This window comes from Passer domesticus, chromosome 8 (genome assembly GCF_036417665.1).
Source record: "Passer domesticus isolate bPasDom1 chromosome 8, bPasDom1.hap1, whole genome shotgun sequence".
Taxonomy (NCBI): Eukaryota; Metazoa; Chordata; class Aves; order Passeriformes; family Passeridae; genus Passer; species Passer domesticus.
In genome coordinates, this window is record NC_087481.1 from 9,507,411 (window position 1) to 9,526,509 (window position 19,099).

Below are 19,099 nucleotides of genomic sequence, written 5' to 3' on the forward strand. Positions count from 1 at the left end.
GTTCTGAACATTGAAAACCTGTTCAGCTGCTCTCATTATACCTCAATTTGATTACTGCTTTGATTTCACACCTCTTTCATGCAGGCTTTTCCTCTCTCCTTAGCTGGAATTGTCAGGCCTGAGGAGAGAAATTTTGTCGAGCCTTGGGACAGTTCCCATATATCCCTGCTCCTAAAGCTGCTTTGAATTATCTTGGGAACCTGAGCATAAGATAAACTGTCAGGACTTTAGTGAGAGGAAAAGTAAGGCACAGAGGCCAAAGTGTAAATGCAGAGTCTGGGGACTCTGTTGTGGGGATCTGAGCCCTGCAAACTCATGTTGTTCTCTATGAATGGCTGATTCCTTCTGTATCTCCTCCTGAAATTTCTGAGCGCCGGGGCTGGTGCTGGAACTGCAGCCACACAAACTCCCCACGGAGCTTTGTGGGACCCAGTGGGAATCATTGATTTGCTGCTTTTGATGAAAAGTTGTGACATGAACCTCAGTGTCAGGGAGGTGACAGGTTAATGCTGCTGCTGTCAGACAGTGCCCACACACCGTGTCTGGAGACAGCTCTGGAGAAGATGAAGAAAAACCAGGATTAAATCCCATGTGCTACTGAGCTCTATCAGAAACTGCTTAGAGTGAAGTCTGTGAAGTGACTGGGGAGAGCTGGATGAAAGGGACAGCTCTGAGAAATGTGTGGTACATCACTGATGTCCTAATACTGATCTTTGCACGGAGATGAAAAAGTATCAGTTTGCATGGCCTGAATGTCTGGCTCTGGAAATTCTGCATTGCACAAGATGTGCTGAGCTCATCTGGCTCTGAAATATCATCTCTGCACCTTAGCCAGGAACAGCATCAGAGTTCTGAACAGATTCATCAAAATCAGTCATAAGCCAGAAGCAAAACCTTGGCAATACACATCTGTGGCAGGTGAGGAGACCAAAAGCTTCCATTCTTGTTCTTGGAGAATGAATTCAGCAATAAAAAATCCTCTCTCTTGGCATTAAAATACTTTAGTTTCAGCTCTGCCCCAGACTATCAGTGTCAAGTATTTCTCGTGGTGCTTGGGGGTAGGTTCTCCCCCTGGAGCTCTCTGCAGGTTGATGCTAATTCCAGATGTTCCCTCAGGTTCAGATGTTTGGCTGCCTGAGCAGAGTGTGCAGAACAGGGATTACAAGCACTGACATTTGCTGTGCTAGAAAGTGCAAGGGACACATTTGTGCCAATGAAGGTCACACCTTGAACTAGGAGGATCAATTCTTGTTGTGCTCAGCAGAGTCTGGGGAGAGAGGGGGTTTCCAAAGGAAATCTTGGTCCCTGTAGGGCTGAGGCTCCCTCCAGGCTGGCTCCAGCCCCTCAGGGTGCCCAGGAGCAGGGCTTGCCCACAGCCCAGTGCTCCCTCCTTAGCCCTGGGGCTGCCCAGGGAAGAGCCATGGCTGAGGCTCTGCAGGAGCACACAGGCTCAGCCCTGCTCCAGCATGGGATCCATGGGCCAGGGCACGCTGGGCTTTGCCCCTACAGCTCCCAAGTGTGTCCAGAGAAACTGCAAGGAGAGGCTCACCTCTGTCAGTGGTTCCCCTCTGTGCACAGGGACCCCCACTCCTGGGGTGGCTGTGCCAGGGATCCCCAGTCCTGGCGACCTGGAGCAAGTGGAAACAACCACTTTGCGAAATGCTGCCTGTGCCTGAAGCAAATGCAAGGAGAACATATTTTTATGTGAAAAATAAAATTTGTTTATTACAGAAAAACAGCAGCAAAAATGCAGAATACATTTACATTGTAAGAATATTTGTAACAACAACAATAGATAGAACATATATACATAAAAACCTACCTAGCAAAACCTACCTAACAAAACTATGTATTTACAGAAGTCAAAAATAGCCCTACAATCTACATTCTAAAGAACAACAACAAACTGTAGAACATATATACAAAAGGGTGGTGTCTCTGTCTGTGCTGTCCATGGCACCTGGAAGAAAAGCAAATGGCACGGTCACTCCAGTCAGGCACAGAGGGCTCTTGCATGTGCCCCCAGGCTGGCACATGCTGGCCCAGCAGCAGGACTCTGCTACCAGAACTGAGCCTGGCTGGGTCTGGCATGGAGCTTGTGTGGAGCAAAGCAGGCACAGGACGGCTGTGGATGGCCACCAGAATCCAGTGCCCTGGGTACAATGTCCCTGAGCAGGGAGCACCCAGCCCAGCCCCAGCCTGGCAGCAGGAGACCCACTCTGCCTGTCCTGCTGCTGGCATTGGTCTTCATGCCAAGATCATGGCCTCTTCCTCACCTTCTTAATCAATATCCATGTCCACAATGGACTCTTCCCTATCCACATCCATCTCCTCTTCCACCTTCACCTCCACCTCCATCTCCTCCTCTCCAGTGTCTGCTCCCTCCGTCTCCATGTCCTCCTCTCTATCAATCTCTGTATCCACCTCCATCTCCTCTTCTCTGTCTGGGACAGCCTGCAGAGGTAGCAGAACCTCAGAGTGGGGTCCCTGTCCCACTCCATCCCCACAGAGCTCCAGCCCACCTGGGCAGGTGGGGGTGTCCACCTCCATGGAATAGCACCATACCTTCCCCAGAACAAAGGGGAGCATCCTGCAGGGCTGGATGATGAAATCCAGGCACTCAGGAGCTGTCAGGAATGATGGGGGTATCGGGGGGATAAGAAGAGTGAAAGGCGAAGGCAGGAGCAAGGTGCAGAGCGTGCCAACACAGCGGCCAAGGGTTGTGTTGTGCCCTTTCCTGGGCGCTGGACCTTCCAGCTGGAGCGTGGGCTGTGACATCACAGTTCCCAGGCTCCATCTGAAATGGAGAGTGGAGACCACGGAATGATGGAGTCTCTGAAGGGTTGGGCTTGGAAGGGAGCCTGAAGAACAGCATCTTGTTCCCAGCTGAGCAGTCTTCCCCCAGAGCAGGCTGCTCAGAGCCCTGTTGCCAAGGATGGGGCATGCACAGCCTCTGTGCACAGCCTGGGCCAGTGCCCCACCACCCCCAGTGGAAAAGAGCAGCTTCCTTAGATGCAGCTTCAATCAACCTGCTGCAGTTGAAAGCCAATCCCCCCTTGTCCTGTCAGCACAGGCCCTGCTGAACACTCTGTCCCCTTCTTTCCTGCGGGACCCTTCCAGTCCTGCAGAGCCACAGGGAGGCCTCCCAGTGTCTCCTCTCTCCAGGCTGAGCATCCCCAGCCCCACTTGCCCAGCAGTCAGTCACATCAGGGCCAGTCAAGGCTGAAGGGTAGCAAATAGCATCAGGAACTGAGAGATGCAAGCTTTAGACCCAGGTTTGCCTCTAAATGTACAAAATTAATAACAGTGGAGGGGAAGATGGTGGGACACTGGTTCTGTTCTAACTGGTGATTTTTTTTTTCTCCTTTTCTGTCATGCTGCCCCAGGTTTTTCTGTTTGGAAGGAAGCTTGGCACAATGTCCATTGTCTTCTCCATTCGTGAAAGACCAAGCGGAGTCTGGGCAGGCTGATATGCAGAGCAAAACCTGAAAATATACTAGTGATCCTGAGCCGGGGGGTTGCAGCTAAACCCAGCCAAAAGCAATTTCTGGAAAGCTGATCCTGGTTTACATTATCTTGAGTTTAACTTTACCAACTTCACCAGTCATTTCTAAAAAAGCAAACAAAATCCTCAAACCAAATCAGACAAAAACCCAAACAAACAAATAAACAAACCCATGCAGCAAACCAATCAAACAAATAGATAAAAAACGCCAAATAAAACTAAAGGAAATGAAGAGTTAGTATTAGTTGCAAGGATAGCACAGCAGGCAAATGGCTGCTTGCCACAGGATCACCATCAAAAGCCACATAGAACAGCTGCTCCAAAATATACCCAAGAGGGGAAAAAGTGATCCATGGCAACTTTGGGGGCAGCTCCACATTCAGGTGAAGGATGAGCACGCAGTGGTACAGATCCAGCATTGCCCACCCTCCAGGCTGCTGTTTGCTCCTGATGAAAGCCCCTTGCAGGACTGTGGCCCCTCTCAGTGCAGTGTCAGTCACTGCCAGAGCTCTCAGCTGAGCCACTGGCATTTCCAGAGTGACATCCAGCCGCAATCCTGCTGCCTGCTGAGCATCTGTGGAAGATCCTGAGCATCTTCATGCCTAGGACCACAAAACAGCTCAGGATTTCTCTGAACTGCTTTTCAGGGGGGGTTTCCATATCCCCGTAAGATCTGTTCATCCCTCAACATGTATGACTTGATGTACAATGATGCATTTGGGTTCCTTCCTTCCTCCTGTGTGCCAGTGAGAAACCATCCATGGGAATGGAGGATGTTGTGTGCAGGGCAATGTATTCCTGGCTTGCCATTTTGCTTCACTGTCACTCAGCTGAACATGGTCCTTATCTAAGAAGGACTTAGAACTTGCAACAAGTGATAAATTAACCTGCTCCACTCTCCTTAGCATGGGTGTGATGAGTGTTAAGGAAAGCAGCGAGCGCTTGCCAGGATGGGAGCTTGTTCTTTGCCAGGGAGGAGGGAGAAAATCTTGCTTGGAGTAAATAAAGAAACTCTGCTTCCCCAGGAAGAGAAGCAATTAAATATGTGAGTGCTGCATGGAATGATTTGCACAAGGATTGTCTGCTATGCAGGAATGTTCCCAATAAACCATACTTCTCCTGACCTTCATTTTTCTGGGTTTCCACCACATGATAGAAGAGACTCTCAATGAAAAAAAGCAAAACAACTTGTGGGGAGATGTTTTTTCCTTTCTTCAGGCTTCCTCTTTCTTTTGTTCCTTCCAGAGCTCTCACTTCATTTCTGCTGTTGTTTGGAGCTCGTGCTTCCCTCTTTTCTGATGCCCTGTGCTTCTTTTGGCTCTGGGTGTCCTGGACACTCTTAATTGTGGATTTTTATGCCTTCATCTACCTCTGACCTCCAGCCCTGGGAACCTGGAGCAAGTGGAAACTTCAACTTTGCAAAATGCTGCCTGTGCCTGAAGCAAATGCAAGGAGAACTGGGATGTGAAAAATAAAATTTGTTTATTACAGAAGAATAGCAGGAAAAATACTGAACATATTTACAATGTAAGAATATTTGTAACAACAAAAATCGATAGAACTTATATACATAAAAACCTATCTAACAAAAAATATATGAAACGTATTTACAGAAGACAAAAGGGCATAAAACCTCTATCTTAAAGACAACATCAAAGTGTAAAACGTATGTACAAAAAGGTGGCATCTCACTCCATGATGTCCATCGCACCTGGAAGAAAAGCAAATGGCACGGTCACTCCAGTCAGGCACAGAGGGCTCTTGCATGTGCCCCCAGGCTGGCACATGCTGGCCCAGCAGCAGGACTCTGCTACCAGAACTGAGCCTGGCTGGGTCTGGGACGGAGCTTGTGTGGAGCAAAGCAGGCACAGGAAAGGCTGTGGATGGCCACCAGAATCCAGTGCCCTGGGTACAATGTCCCTGAGCAGGGAGCACCCAGCCCAGCCCCAGCCTGGCAGCAGGAGACCCACTCTGCCTGTCCTGCTGCTGGCATTGGTCTTCATGCCAAGATCATGGCCTCTTCCTCACCTTTTTAATCAATGTCCATGTCCTCAATGGACTCTTCCATATCCAATTCCATCTCCTCTTCCACAACCACCTCCACCTCCATCTCCTCCTCCCCAGTGTCTGCTCCCTCCGTCTCCATGTCCTCCTCTCTATCAATCTCTATATCCAACTCCATCACGTCTTCTCCATCTGGGACAGCCTGCAGAGGCAGCAAAACCTCAGAGTGGGCTCCCTGTCCCACTCCATCCCCACAGAGCTCCAGCCCACCCAGGCAGGTGGGCAGTGTCCACCTCCATGGAATGGCACCATACCTTCCTCAGAACAAATGGGAGCATCCTGCAGGGCTGGATGATGAAATCCAGGCACTCAGGAGCTGTCAGGTCTGAGGAAAGGTGACAAGCAGAGTGGGCAGGAGCAGGGTGAAGAGCATGCCAACACAACGGCCAAGGGTTGTGTTGTGCCCTTTCCTGGGCGCTGGACGTTCCAGCTGGAGCATGGGCTGTGACATCACAGTTCCCGGGCTCCATCTGAAGTGGACAGTGGAGACCACGGAATGATGGAGTCTCTGAAGGGTTGGGCTTGGAAGGGAGCCTGAAGAACAGCATCTTGTTCCCAGCTGAGCAGTCTTCCCCCAGAGCATGCTGCTCAGAGCCCTGTTGCCAAAGATGGGGCATGCACAGCCTCTGTGCACAGCCTGGGCCAGTGCCCCACCACCCCCAGTGGAAAAGAGCAGCTTCCTTAGATGCAGCTTCAATCAACCTGCTGCAGTTGAAAGCCAATCCCCCCTTGTCCTGTCAGCACAGGCCCTGCTGAACACTCTGTCCCCTTCTTTCCTGCAGGACCCTTCCAGTCCTGCACAGCCACAGGGAGGCCTCCCAGTGTCTCCTCTCTCCAGGCTGAGCATCCCCAGCCCCACTTGCCCAGCAGTCAGTCACATCAGGGCCAGTCAAGGCTGCAGGGTAGCAAATAGCATCAGGAACTGAGAGATGCAAGCTTTAGACCCAGGTTTGCCTCTAAATGTACAAAATTAAGAACAGTGGAGAGGAAGATGGTGGGACACTGGTTCTGCTCTAACGGGTGATTTATTTTTCTTCTTTTCTGTCATGCTGACCCTGGTTTTTCTGTTTGAAAGGAAGCTTGGCACAATGTCCATTGTCTTCTCCATTCGTGAAAGACCAAGCGGGGTCTGGGCAGGCTGATGATGCAGAGCACAACCTGAAAATATACTAGTGATCCTAAGCCTGGGGGATGCAGCTAAACCCTGCCCAAAGTAATTTCTGCAAAGTCGAGCCTGCTTTATATTTACTTGAGTTTGGACAACTTCACCAGTCTTTTATGAAAAAGCAAACAAAAAACTCAAACCAAAACAGACAAAAACCCAAACAAACAAACAAACCCACGCAAACCAATCCAACAAATAGATCAAAAACCCCAAATAAAACTACAGGGAATGAGGAGCCACTATTAGTTGTGAGGATAGCACAGCAGGCAAATGGCTGCTTCCCACAGGACCGCCATCAAAAGCCACATAGAACAGCTGCTCCAAAATATACCCAACAGGAGAAATAGAAAAAGTGATCCATGGCAACTTTGGGGGCAGCTCCACATTCAGGTGAAGGATGAGCACGCAGTGGTACAGATCCAGCATTGCCCACCCTCCAGGCTGCTGTTTGCTCCTGATGAAAGACCCTTGCAGGACTGTGGCCCCTCTCAGTGCAGTGTCAGTCACTGCCAGAGCTCTCAGCTGAGCCACTGGCATTTCCAGAGTGACATCCAGTGGGATACCCTTTTCGGTTTGTCTCCTAATGCCACTGGGGTCCTAAACAGTGTATGCCATCCCATGTTTGTTCCGTTGATATTGACTGCTTGGTTTTATTTTGTCAGCAGTTCTATTCATTATGAATTGGAATATGATGAAGATACTAAGGAAGTTAGCACCTATAATTAGTGCACATAGCTTAACTGATGCGGCAGCTCATTTAATGCTTGCTAGGAAAGAACTAGAAAGATGTAATGAACACAACCGGTAAAAAAAGAAATGGGGGATGTAATAAGTAGTAATACATTTGTTCATTAATTAAATCAATAGTTAAATAACTATACAATATAAAAGAATAGTTAAATAGCCAAAAAACTTCTTGTGCAGATACATATGGTTGCTGGTTTACTATAGTGCTTTGGGAATTCCATTGTAAAATTATGCCTTGTGAAAGGAAAGTAATGAGAAGCAGCTGTAACAACAATCCTTAAACTCACTAGAATTGCTTAGCTTGCAGAAAGTGTATAGTACTAGTAAGAATTGCTTAGCTTGCAGAAAAGTGTATAGTGTTCTGTATAGATATGCCTTGTAAGGCATAAGTTCACTCAGCGTTCACAAAGAGGAAGACTAAGGGGGACTAAGCCTTCATCCCACGACCACCAGAAGGCAGAAAAAGACCCCCTAGCAACTGAATGAGCAAGCGCAGAAGACAGATCACGTCATCCCTAAACCCGGAGAAGAAGGCAATAGAAGGTGGACTCAGGGGATAGGAATTTTATGAGCCAAAGTGGAGTGGAGACTCCGGGCCGCCCAGCGCTGTCCTTGCTTATTCTTGCTTGCAAAAATAATAAAGATAATTATTTGATCCTTAAATTCAGTGGACTTGTTTATCACACTGCCCAGACTTTAAACTGCCCCAAATGTGCCCCAGAAATGTCTCCAGGGACCCCAAAGTGGCCGTTTTACCCTGTCCGTGAAAATAATAAAAAAAATGTCAAAAGATCTAAAAATAGCACTAATTAGCATTAAGAAGGAGAAATAAATGGCCAGTAGTGGTCAATGATTTAATGAAAGGAATTGTTTTATTTAAAACCAATGACAAATAATTTTTTGATTGCTAAAAATGTATTCAATTTTTCACATAAATATCAAAGGTAATAGAAATATACAGTAATACTAATATAAATTTAAAAACTATAATTATAATTTTATAAATTAATCAATCTTATTTATTTTAAAAATGCATACTTTTTTATGTTTTGGGATGTCAGTCCCAGGTGGGCCATGTCAGACATGGTGAGGCTGGGGAGCAGGTTGTCCAAAATGGGTCAGCGTGCAAGGGGCTTGTTCCTCTCCATGCCCAGATCTCCTAGGGAGACATTCAGCATCAAGATCACCTGGGGAATCGTTCTTTCACCTCTTTTCTGAACTGAAAAATAAAAACCCACACACGTGATTAAAACCAAACATCATGCTGTCGGTACACTTTGAAATCTCCCTCCTTAACAGAACTCCAGACTGACTCCAAGCAGCTTCACAAGCCCTGGAGGCTTGGAGGAAAATTGAAGGAAGAGAAAGAGCCCCCCAGGGCTTTGTGTATTTTAATCAGCCCCACGGTGGATTTGGGGCTGGGTCCAGGAGCCTCAGGCACTGAGAGAAGGATGAAGAAGCTGCTCAAGGAGTCAGCAGCAAAACTCCAAGTGCCTTGGAGCATGGCTGGGCCCCAGTGAGGGCAGGGAGTGCCAAAGGCTCCCCAGGGACTGGTGAGAGCAGATCCTTGAGGCCAGGAGTGCAGGGAGCCCAAGGCTCTGGGCAGGGAACTGCAATGCTGAGCAAGGCCTGGGCTGGCTGGGGGAAGCAGAAAGGCCAAGCCCTGAGCCCAGCCTGGGCCAGCAGGGCCTGTCCCTCATGGGTGGCTCGGGGCTCTCTGTGGGGCAGGGGGATGTGAGGGGCAGCAAGGACAAATGCCATCAACCTGCAGCCCCTGCCAGCCTGGCCAGGGAGGCCGGGGGAGAGCCAAAGTGCAGCCCCTGCCAGGAAAGTTCCTGCTGTGGGGCCTCCAGAGGCGCTGCCCGAGCCCAGGGCACAAAGGCCTGGGTGCCTGTGGCCCTGCCAGCCCTGCCCAGCCCTCGGCCATCTGTCCTGCAGGCTGTGCCCCCTGTGCGTGCTGCTCCTGTGCCCTGGCCGGCTGCACTCGCCCCTCTCGCTGTGCCCCAGCATTTCTCAGCCAGCGTTTCTGTGCCCTCCCTGGGCTCCCTGCACCCAGCGCTGCCGGCTCCTGGCACACAGAGCCGGCCATGGCCCAGCCTCACGCTGCCACACCTCGAGCACCACAATTCCACCCTGGCAGGGACTTTGCTTTCTCCTCAGCTCCAGCCTGAACCTTCCAAGCTGCACTTTGGGGAGGTTTCCTGCAATTCCCACTCCCAAGGAAAGCTCTGTCTCCTGCTGTTCATGAACAGAGAAGGGCTGGTTGGAGAAGTGCTGGTCAGAGGCTGTTTGGGGCACAGTGACCGTGAAAATATTGAATTTTAAAATATTCCATGAAAGAAGGAGGGCATCAATAAATCTTCTACACTGCACTTTTAAGGGCAGACTTTGGCCTATTGAGGATGCAGATTTGGGGAGTACCAAATCATGTACTGATTCTTTTAAGGGAAACAGCCCTTAAAAACAAAGGGTTCAAGGAAGGATGGACACGCTTCAGCAAAGAAACCTTGATGGCGCAAGAGTAGGCTGTTCCTTTGTGCAGAAAGATGACCCAGAGGGGGAAATGACTGGCCTGGCTGGGCATGGAGCTTTTGCAGGAATTTAGGGGTTAAAAAGAGGGTGCAGCATCTTTGGACATAGGGGCAGGTAAATCAAGAAATATTTAAGGATGTTGTTAGGTTGTGCAGATAGAAAATTAGAGAGGTGAAAGCTCAGTTATGACTTAATTTGGGTACTTCTGTGAAGGATAATAAAAATGTTTCTATAAGTACATTAATGGAAAAAAGAGGGCTAAGGACAACCTGCATTTCTTATTGTGGGGGATATGGGTACAAAAGATGAGGAAAAGGGTGAGGTACTTCAGCCCTTCTTTGCCGCAGTTTTCAACAATAAGACAGGCCATCCTCAGGACAAGTGTTCTCCTGAGCAGGTAGATGGGCACAGGGAGCAGAACAGCCCCCTGGAATCCAGGAGGAAGCAGCTGGGGACCTGCTGAGCCACTCAGGTGCTCACAGGTGTCTCTGGGAGCAGATGGGATCCATCCTAGAGGGATGATGGAGCTGGTGGATGATCTCCCCAGGCTGCTCTCCATCATTTACCATCAGTCCTGGCTCATCAGGGAGGCCCCAGAGGAGTGCAGGTGCCAATGTGAGCCCATCCCCAAGAAGGGCTGGAAGGAGGATCTGGGGAACTCGAGGCCTGTCAGCCTGACCTGGGTGCCTGGCAAGGTTATGGAACAAATCACCTTGAGTGCCATCACAGGGCACCCACAGGATGGCTGAGGTATAAATATTTCAGAGCCAGCCAGCGTGGATTTCAATATCTGCACTGATGATCTGCATGAGGGGATTGAGTCCACCATCAGCAAATTTGCAGATGACACCAAGCTGGGTGTGAGTGTGGAGGTCCTGGAGCATAGGAGGGCTCTGCACAGGGCCCTGGACAGGCTGAATCCAGGGGCCAAATCCAACAAGGTGATTGAACAAGTCCAAGTGCCGGGTCCTGCACTTTGGCAACAACAACCCCTGCAGCACTACAGGCTGGGGACAGAGTGGCTGGACAGCAGCCAGGCAGAAAGGGACCTGCAGGGCTTGATGGACAGCAGGCTGGACATGAGGCAGCAGTGTGCCCAGGTGGGCAAGAAGGCCAATGGCTCCTGGCCTGGATCAGGAATGGTATGGCCAACAGGAGCAGGGAAGTGATTCTTATCCTGTTCTCAGCACAGGCTGGGCAGCACCTCCAGTGTAATATCTGGTTCTGGGCCCCCAATTTAGGAAGGACATGGAGGGGTTGGAGCATGTCGAGAGAAGGAAAACAAGGTTGGTCCGGAGTCGGGAACACAAATCCTGTGAGGAGTGGCTGATGGAGCTCAGCTTGTTTATCGTGGAGAAAAGGAGGCTCAGAGGAGACAAGGTGGTGTCAGGACACAGGTTGGAGTTGATTATGTCCATGGTCTTTTCCAGCCTTGCTGATGCTGTGATTCTCTAAATCCAGCCTTGGAGCAGTTGCAGGATGAGCCCTGGGCCTCCTCTTCAGAAGCTCCAGCAGCCCAGGTCCCTGAGCTTCTCCTGCCAGCCCCAAAGCCCATCCTGTCAGTCCTGCAGAGCCTCTGCAGCTCCTCCTCATTGCCCAGAACAGGGAGCCCCACAGGCAGACACAGCAGCCCTGATGTGCCCCCCTGGCCTGGGGTGCCTCTGGCAAGGGAGCAGCACCAGGCACTGCAGGAGCCTGCAGACAATTCCTGCAGCACTTGGAGGATGATCCTGCTGCCCAAGGGATGTTCCCATGGTGCCAAGTCAGGAACTGGAATGAGGAGTGGGGCCAGAGAGGAAAGGGCAAAAAGGGATGGGCTGTTTGCAGGGGAGGGGACAGGGGTGGGAAAGAGGAAGAAATTTGGATCAGGGACGACTAAAGAAAGCAAAGGTGAAGCAAAGGAAATGCTGAGGGCAGTTTGGGGATGACTGCCAGGCAGCCCTGGCTCTGAGCAACAGCGTCTGCAGTGGGACAGGAAACTCCCAGCTGATGGGAACAAACTTTCTGGCTGACTGCAGAGGCCACGACAAAGCTGAGTGGTTTCCCTGGTGTCCCCCAGCCCTTGCTGGCTCCAGGGGCTGATGGCATTTGTGCTCCCTCAGGTTCATGTCCCCACAGCAGCAGCATGGGGCTGCTCCCGCCTGCTCTGTGCAATGCAAACAGGGGCTCCTGAGCCAGTGCTGCCGTGGCTGTGCCTGCAAGGATGCGGCACCTCTGTGAGCTGGGGTAGAGGCCAGGGCTGCAGAGGGGGGATGTTTTTGGCAGCTCCATCAGGACGCTCTGGGACGCTGCCCTGGGCTGTGCAGCGCCCTGGGGATGGATCAGCCCCTGCTCTGCTGCTCCTTCCCGTCTCCCCCAGGGCCCTTGCACAGCCCCAGCCATGCTGTTTGCCCCCAGCCTGCCCACGGCCAGCCTGGGGCTGCTCACCCTGGGGCTTTTCTGTGCTGAGCATTGGCCTGGCTGCGTTCTTGAGAGAGCCTGGGCAAGGAGCCTGGAGGCCCCAGGGCCTGGCCTGAGGCGTCAGCGCTGCCCCAGCAGTGCCCATGGCCTGTCCCTGCTGCAGCCCCGGCACTGCCACCCCCAGGACTGTGCCCGGCCCCGAGAGCACTCAGGCCCTGCAGCAACACCAGGGCCACCAGGGCAGCGGGGCAGGGCCACGGCAGCAGCACTGCCAACACCAAGTGCTGCTGCTGCTGCTGGGCACAGCTGCTGGGCCAGCATTGATCTGCCCCAGCTCTGCACACAGACATTGCTGCTGAAGCTCCAGAGAAGGCAACAAAAGGACATCTCTGCAGAAAACTCTGCTGGGAGATCCTTTATTTTCTTTAAAGGCACTACGAACTCAGCTCGTTATTGACACGGCCTAAGTCAATGCCACGGGGGAGATGGAGAGAAACAAAATGAGAAATGGCACAGACAATGACGTTTCTTGTGGTCAATTCCATGTCTGGAATGGGTGGCTCCTCCCTCTGGACAGAGCACCTCACAGTGGGATGATGTAATTTTTATCAGTCATGCAGTTACACTCAATGGCCCATTAACAAAAGATATCTCTCCAAAGGGAGGACTGATTTGTTGAAGAGATAAAGAAAAATGCCCATTTAGCAGAAGATAACTGCCCTACCTGTGACAGATGGCAAATACAATACACACATTATCTCTCAATCCAGAACAACAGGAGTTCAAATTAATGGAATTTAACTTGACATTGCTCAAATCTAACAATAACAATGCTTAACCTTGCTTAGCCTTGTCAACCCTGAATTTGCATTAAATTAAACATCACAGAATCAAAAATTAATATCCTCAAAGTTATACATACAACAAAATTTAACTTATTCTGATGCTATTAATGGAAAAAAGTCACAGAAAAGTTGAACAATCCGCAATTGAAATAACAGTGTGATGGATTTACTGGCGGGATTCAAGAGATGTAATAAGTATGTAATGATTTCATGTAATTTAGTTTTGAGAGAAGCATAAATTTACTAAGACCTTTTAAAGTGCAGTTTTACTGAAAGAAACAACAATGTGGAATTCAGCAAACTGCCCAGCAAACCAGCAGCTTCTTGAAATTGTATTTAGTGTCATTCCAGATGGTCAATTTACCAGCATTTCTGTTAAAGAACCTCCAGCCAGTGCCGTGGTGGGGGGGCCTGGCGGAGCCACGCCGGGGGCTCGGGGGAACCGCGCCGGGAGCAGCCGAGCCACGCACCCCAAAGCGCCCGCGGTTCCCCCTGCTGCCCCAGAGCCTGTGAATGTGCCTCCGTGCCAGAGGAAAGGGGCAGGAGATCCCCCAGTGCATCCCCAGCAGGACAGCATTGGCAGTGGGGTTGTCCTGCAGCCAGGGGCCATGCTGGGCTGGGAGATGGAGCAGGAGAGAGGGGGAGGGGGGCACTGACTTCCTCCTCACCTGCCTGCGTGTCTCTGGGCATCCTCCTCTTCCTTGCAGATTTCTCTCCCATTGGGCCAAGGTTTGGTAATGGGAAAACCTACTTGGGGGAAAACAATGGATGAGCACAGTGAGGCTGAAGGTCCTTTGCCCAAGTCCATCTCTAGAAGTCACCTGGTGTCCATAAAAACCTTCAAAAAGCAAAAGTGAATCTAAAAAAAGTCACCAGGAGTGTCCCACTTACAGTCACATCCCTCTGGGGCTCTGGTGGACCCCCCTCTCATGGCTGCCAAAGATCCCATAGCTCTTGGGGATCCCCCCTCTCCAGGGTCTTGCTTAGGGATGCTGGGTGGTTTTGGGGTCCCAGGTCCCCATCTCCAGCCTCCACCCAATCCAGTTACTTGGGGCTCTCTCCTCTCCCCACTGCCCTCTGCTGGTTTAGGGCAAATTTGGGAGAAAAAGGAGATTCCACAGGAAAGCAAATTCAAGCGGCCTGTCCACCAACCAGTTCGGGAAAATATTTCCTTGGAGAAAAGTAGAAAAAACCTGTTTATTTAACAGGCAAGGAATTCACAAGTAGAGCAAATGAGCAATATTAAACAACAAAACCTCTTGCCACTCCAAAAGAGATGACAAACTCAGCAAGTCCCTCCCTGGGCTGTAGCTCAGCTCACTCATTCTCTTATCAGTTTCATATCAGTCTTTTATCAGTTCCTCCAGCACTGGAAAAGCCACAGCCCAGGCTGGGCCCAATGGGCCACAGGTGTCAGCTGCAGGTGCCCTTCTGGGTGTTCAGTCCAGAGCAGGTTTAAACAGCTCCAAAGAAAAAGAAAAATCACAGTCCAGGGAACTTCTCTGCCTCACAGAGCTAAAAAAAACCTAAAAGCAAAGGAGAGCCCTGTCCCACCATCTCTCCCTCCAGGAGCCGGAATGTGGAGGAGTGAGTGCATTTTTTAAAACAAACTGCTCACTTCTTCCTCCCTCCCTTCGCTCTCAGAACCAGCCTTAAAAATGCAGAACTCATTTCTGGGCTAAACAGACAAATGGGGGTAGGAGCATGATCCCAGGTCAAGCCCTTCTGGGGGTTTGGGCGTGTCTCTGTCCCTCTGACCCCGATGATATTTGGGAAGGGGTCACACTAGGGCTGAGAGGGACAGAGACCCCCCCGGCCTGCCCAGGGATGAGAAGGTCGGAGAGCACCCCCAGCCCCGAGCACCCTCAGCAGTGAGAGGGACACAGAGCCCCTGGTCCCCAGCCCTGCACAAGCATTCCCTGAGGCCAGAGGGATGGAGACCCCTGAGCATGCCCTGAACTGAGAGGGACAGAGACTGGGCCGAGCACCCCCTGGCACAGGGATGAGATAGAGGGAGACCCCCCAGGCATTCCCTTGGGTGAGAATGATGGAAACTCCCTGGGCAATGGCCTGGGGGACAAGGACACAATTCCTCCCAAGCCCCTCCAAAGCATCCCCCAGGGCAAGAGGCACAGAGACTCCTCAAGCATCCCCTGGACACTGGACAAAATAGACTTGGCAGAAATCAAACTTAACACTACATTAAATGCCTTGAGGAATATTTGCTCTTCCCACAAGTCACTTGTGATGGAAATGCCAACAAAACCCAAACATTAATAAACCAACAATAGAAGCAATTCTGTGACAATTCCAAGTTTCATCGGTTACAGCTCAGCTGCTGGCAGGTGCCGATAAAAGAAAAGTGTAAATTTGGATCAATACAGATTATTAAAAGGAAGAGAAAGCTCCGTGTAGCTGACACAATAGTGACAGGGATGAAGAGAAAAATTATTCTCACATGTGGCAAGGCCCCAAAGCCTGTGAATTCAGGGATTATTTGGGAATTTAGCTCATGGAGCTGGGCTCCTTGTAGGACTTTCAGCAGCCTTGTGTTCCTCACCTTGGGGTAAATGAACCTTGTCAGTCTCGCTGCTATCATTTGCTCTCTTTCCTCCAGTGATTTTAATGAACTTTTCAAGGAAGGACAATAAAATATTTTCTTTACCCTGACCACCCACAACAACCATTTTCCTCATCAGTTCTCCCATGAGTTGCTCAGAGGAAGCTGCGTCCAATTTTCCAAGAGATCCTCCAGAAAGAGCCACAACCTCCTCAGAGGAGGGAACCATGCTGTTGTCAAAGGCACTTGGGGTCAGAGAACAGTGCCCTGAACTTACCGTCCCAAAATAATGTCACAATGTGGTTAAGAAAATTGTTAGAGAGATGCCTCTGCCCCAATTAAGGTGCTAACCAGACCAAATGCAAAGTGGATTTTATTGAACAGTAAATGTTAGGTAGAGAGAGATGGAAAGAAAGAGAAAGGGGGAGAAAACAAAGGAGTGACAGGGACAGAGCCCTCCCCTGGCAGGGCAAGTATGACATTGTCCCCTGTGAATGTGGCCTTCCCTGGGTGGGGGTTTTACACCTGAGCCAGTTTGGGTAAGGGGGGTGGTGTTCACCTCCCCAGCAGGGATTACCCCACTGTTTCAGGTTGCAGTGCAAGATGTAACCAAATGCATGTTTTCCATCACCATCTTCACAAACTGTTATAAACAGGCAGGGCAGTGTTCTTTATCTCTTCCATGACTCAGCCCTGATAACGCCCTCCAGGGGCTCTCTTCTGTGAATGGGCCATTGAGTGTCCCTGCAGAACTGGTAAAATGACATCATCCCATTGTGGGATGCTCCGCCCAGGGGGAGGAGCCAAGCATTCCTACCTGGATATAAGCTGAGGCTTCTGACACCAGGAGCACCTTGGCTACTGGATTCCCAGAGGACAAGAGCTCCATAGGCACCACTGGACCTTCAGAGGAAGACCAGACCCTTCTACAGGATCACAGCTTCGACAGAATCACTATCATCACTGCAACAGGACTGCAGCCACCATTTAATGGGACTGCTACCAGCACCCTGAGCAACAGGGTGGCAGGTTATATCCTGACTGTGTCAGTTTAAGGCAGTGTTTCTGTATCATTGCCTTGATCTTAATTTTCTTGTTAAATTGTAATTCTGGCTTAAAATCTCCCCCTGGTTTGACCTCAAACCAGTACAAAACTTAATGCATTATTCTCTTGTTTTCCTCTTAAAACAGAATTTCACATCCCAAACCCACTGCCAGATGGAGAAGGCTGCGAGGAAGTGGAAGATGCCTCGAGACACTCAGGCAGGTGAGGAGGAAGTCAGTGCCCCTTTCCTTATCTCTCCTGCTTCATATCCCTGCCCAGCACAGCCCAAGGCTGCAGGACAGCCGCTCTGCCAACACTGTCCTGCCAGGGATGCACTGGGAGGATTTCCTTCCCCTTCCCTCTGGCACAGAAGCAAATCCAATGCTCTCCTTGCCCTGCCTTCCTCAGACAACAAGCTGAGAATAGAGACCAGGGAGGACAAATCCCCATGGCAGAACCTCATGGAAGAGGCAGATTTGAGCGGCTCCATGGCACAGGAATTTAACAAGGAGGAAAATTCCCTGAGATCCCTTGGGAGGAGGGGCTTCAATCCCAGCCCAGGGTGCTCTGAGGAGGAAAGACCCACCCTGTGCCAGGAAGGTGGACAGAGCTTCAGCCAGGGATCGGAGATGGTGGTCCATGAGCAGCTTCATGATGGGGAGAAGCCCTACAAGTGCTTGGAGTGTGGGAAGAGCTTCAGGCAGAGCAGCACCCTGATCAGGCACCAGATGATCCACACTGGGGAATGGGCCTACGAGTGTGGGGAGTGTGGGAAGGGCTTCAGCTGCAGCTCAGAGCTTGTCAGGCATCAACGCATCCACACTGGGGAGAGGCCCTACGAGTGTCCTGACTGTGGGAAGAGGTTTCACACCAGCTCCAACCTCCTCCAGCACCAGCGGATTCACACAGATGAGAGGCCCTTCCGCTGCTCTGACTGCGGGAAGGGCTTCAACCGCAACTCCCAACTCGTCACCCACCGGCGCATCCACAATGGGGAGAGGCCCTACGAGTGTCCCCAGTGTGGGAAGAGCTTCACCCAGAGCTCTCATTTGAGCAGACACCAACACAGTCACCAGTAAGGGAAGACATGCAAATGCTGCAACTGCAGGAAGAGCTTTGTGCACTGCTCCAACTTCATCCCCCATGGGAGAACCACGTTTGGAAGGGCCCTGGTGATACATGTTCACTGTGATCCATGCTGGGAAGACACCTGTTCGTTTTCCTGCCCCTGCCAATGACATGATGTGAGCCTGAAGAACATGAGGGTCTGGCCAGGGCTGTGTCATTACATTCACTCCCACCTCAGGTCATTGCCAGGGGCAGGAAAGGGACTCTCTCTCTCTCTATCTCCCCCTGAGGAGAAGGGTGTCCTTTCCATGCAGGAGGAAATTATGGCCGGGAAGATAGAGTCAGCTCTGTTGTAGTTTTCCCTTTTTTATAACCCTTCTATTGTCAATATTGTTTCTGTTCCTGTTTGTTCTTTATCTCGTTGCTGTTCCAAATAAACTGTTCTTATCCCAGCCGGGGATCTTGTCCTTTTGTGCTTTCCATGGGAGGTGGGAGGGCAGCGAGCAGAAGCAGAAAATTGGGGAATCCCATTCCTAAACCCCAGCCTGTGGAAACCGAGCATCCCAGCTGGTCCCAGCCCTGGTGGCCATGGCAACAGCCTTGGGAGCGGGTCCCTGGCTGGGGCTGTGGGAACCTCTTCCCTCTGGTGCCCAGGGACAGCACTGGAGGGAACGGCTGCAGCTGAGTTGGGGCAGGCTCAGGTTGGATCTCAGGAAAAGGTTTTTCCCCAGAGGCTGCTGGGGCACTGCCCAGGCTCCCCAGGGAAGGCTCCCAGCTCCAGGGCTCTCTGAGCTCCAGCAGCGTTTGGACAGCGCTGCCAGGCCCAGGCTGGCATTGTTGGGGTGTCCTGTGCAGGGCCAGCAGTTGGACTCCAGGATCCTGATGGGTCCCTCCCAGCTCAGCCAGTTCTGTGCATCTGGGATCCCATGACTCTGGGGATGGGGCTGCCAATGGTGTCCATGGCAACCACCCCTGGCATGGGGTCTGCATGGAGCTGCCAAGGGACTGAGCATGGCAACAGGGGTCTGGGGATGGTTGCCATGGAAACTGACCGTAGCAACAGGGGGCTGAGGATGGTTGCCATGGAAACTGACCGTAGCAACAGGGGGCTGAGGATGGTTGCCATGGAAACTGACCATAGCAACAGGGGCTGGGGATGGTTGCCTGC

At 51.0% G+C, this 19,099-nt stretch overlaps 2 long non-coding RNA genes and 1 pseudogene across 3 annotated transcripts; 1 reads left to right on the plus strand and 2 right to left on the minus strand.

Moving 5' to 3' along the window:
• LOC135305578 (zinc finger protein 850-like) overlaps positions 1–19,099 on the plus strand; it is a 261,867-nt pseudogene that overhangs the window by 5,580 nt on the left and 237,188 nt on the right.
• LOC135305762 (uncharacterized) lies at positions 1,678–2,712 on the minus strand. Its single transcript, XR_010366746.1, has 3 exons — positions 2,566–2,712; positions 2,277–2,454; positions 1,678–1,960 (listed from the first exon to the last, which is right to left on the minus strand). It is a non-coding gene; the product is annotated as an uncharacterized LOC135305762 (long non-coding RNA).
• On the minus strand, positions 4,338–5,959 carry LOC135305716 (uncharacterized). 2 transcript variants are annotated; one of them, XR_010366700.1, is made up of 3 exons: positions 5,824–5,959; positions 5,534–5,711; positions 4,338–4,962 (listed from the first exon to the last, which is right to left on the minus strand). It is a non-coding gene; the product is annotated as an uncharacterized LOC135305716 (long non-coding RNA). The 2 variants fall into 2 exon arrangements; XR_010366699.1 differs by having other exon boundaries at positions 4,338–5,216.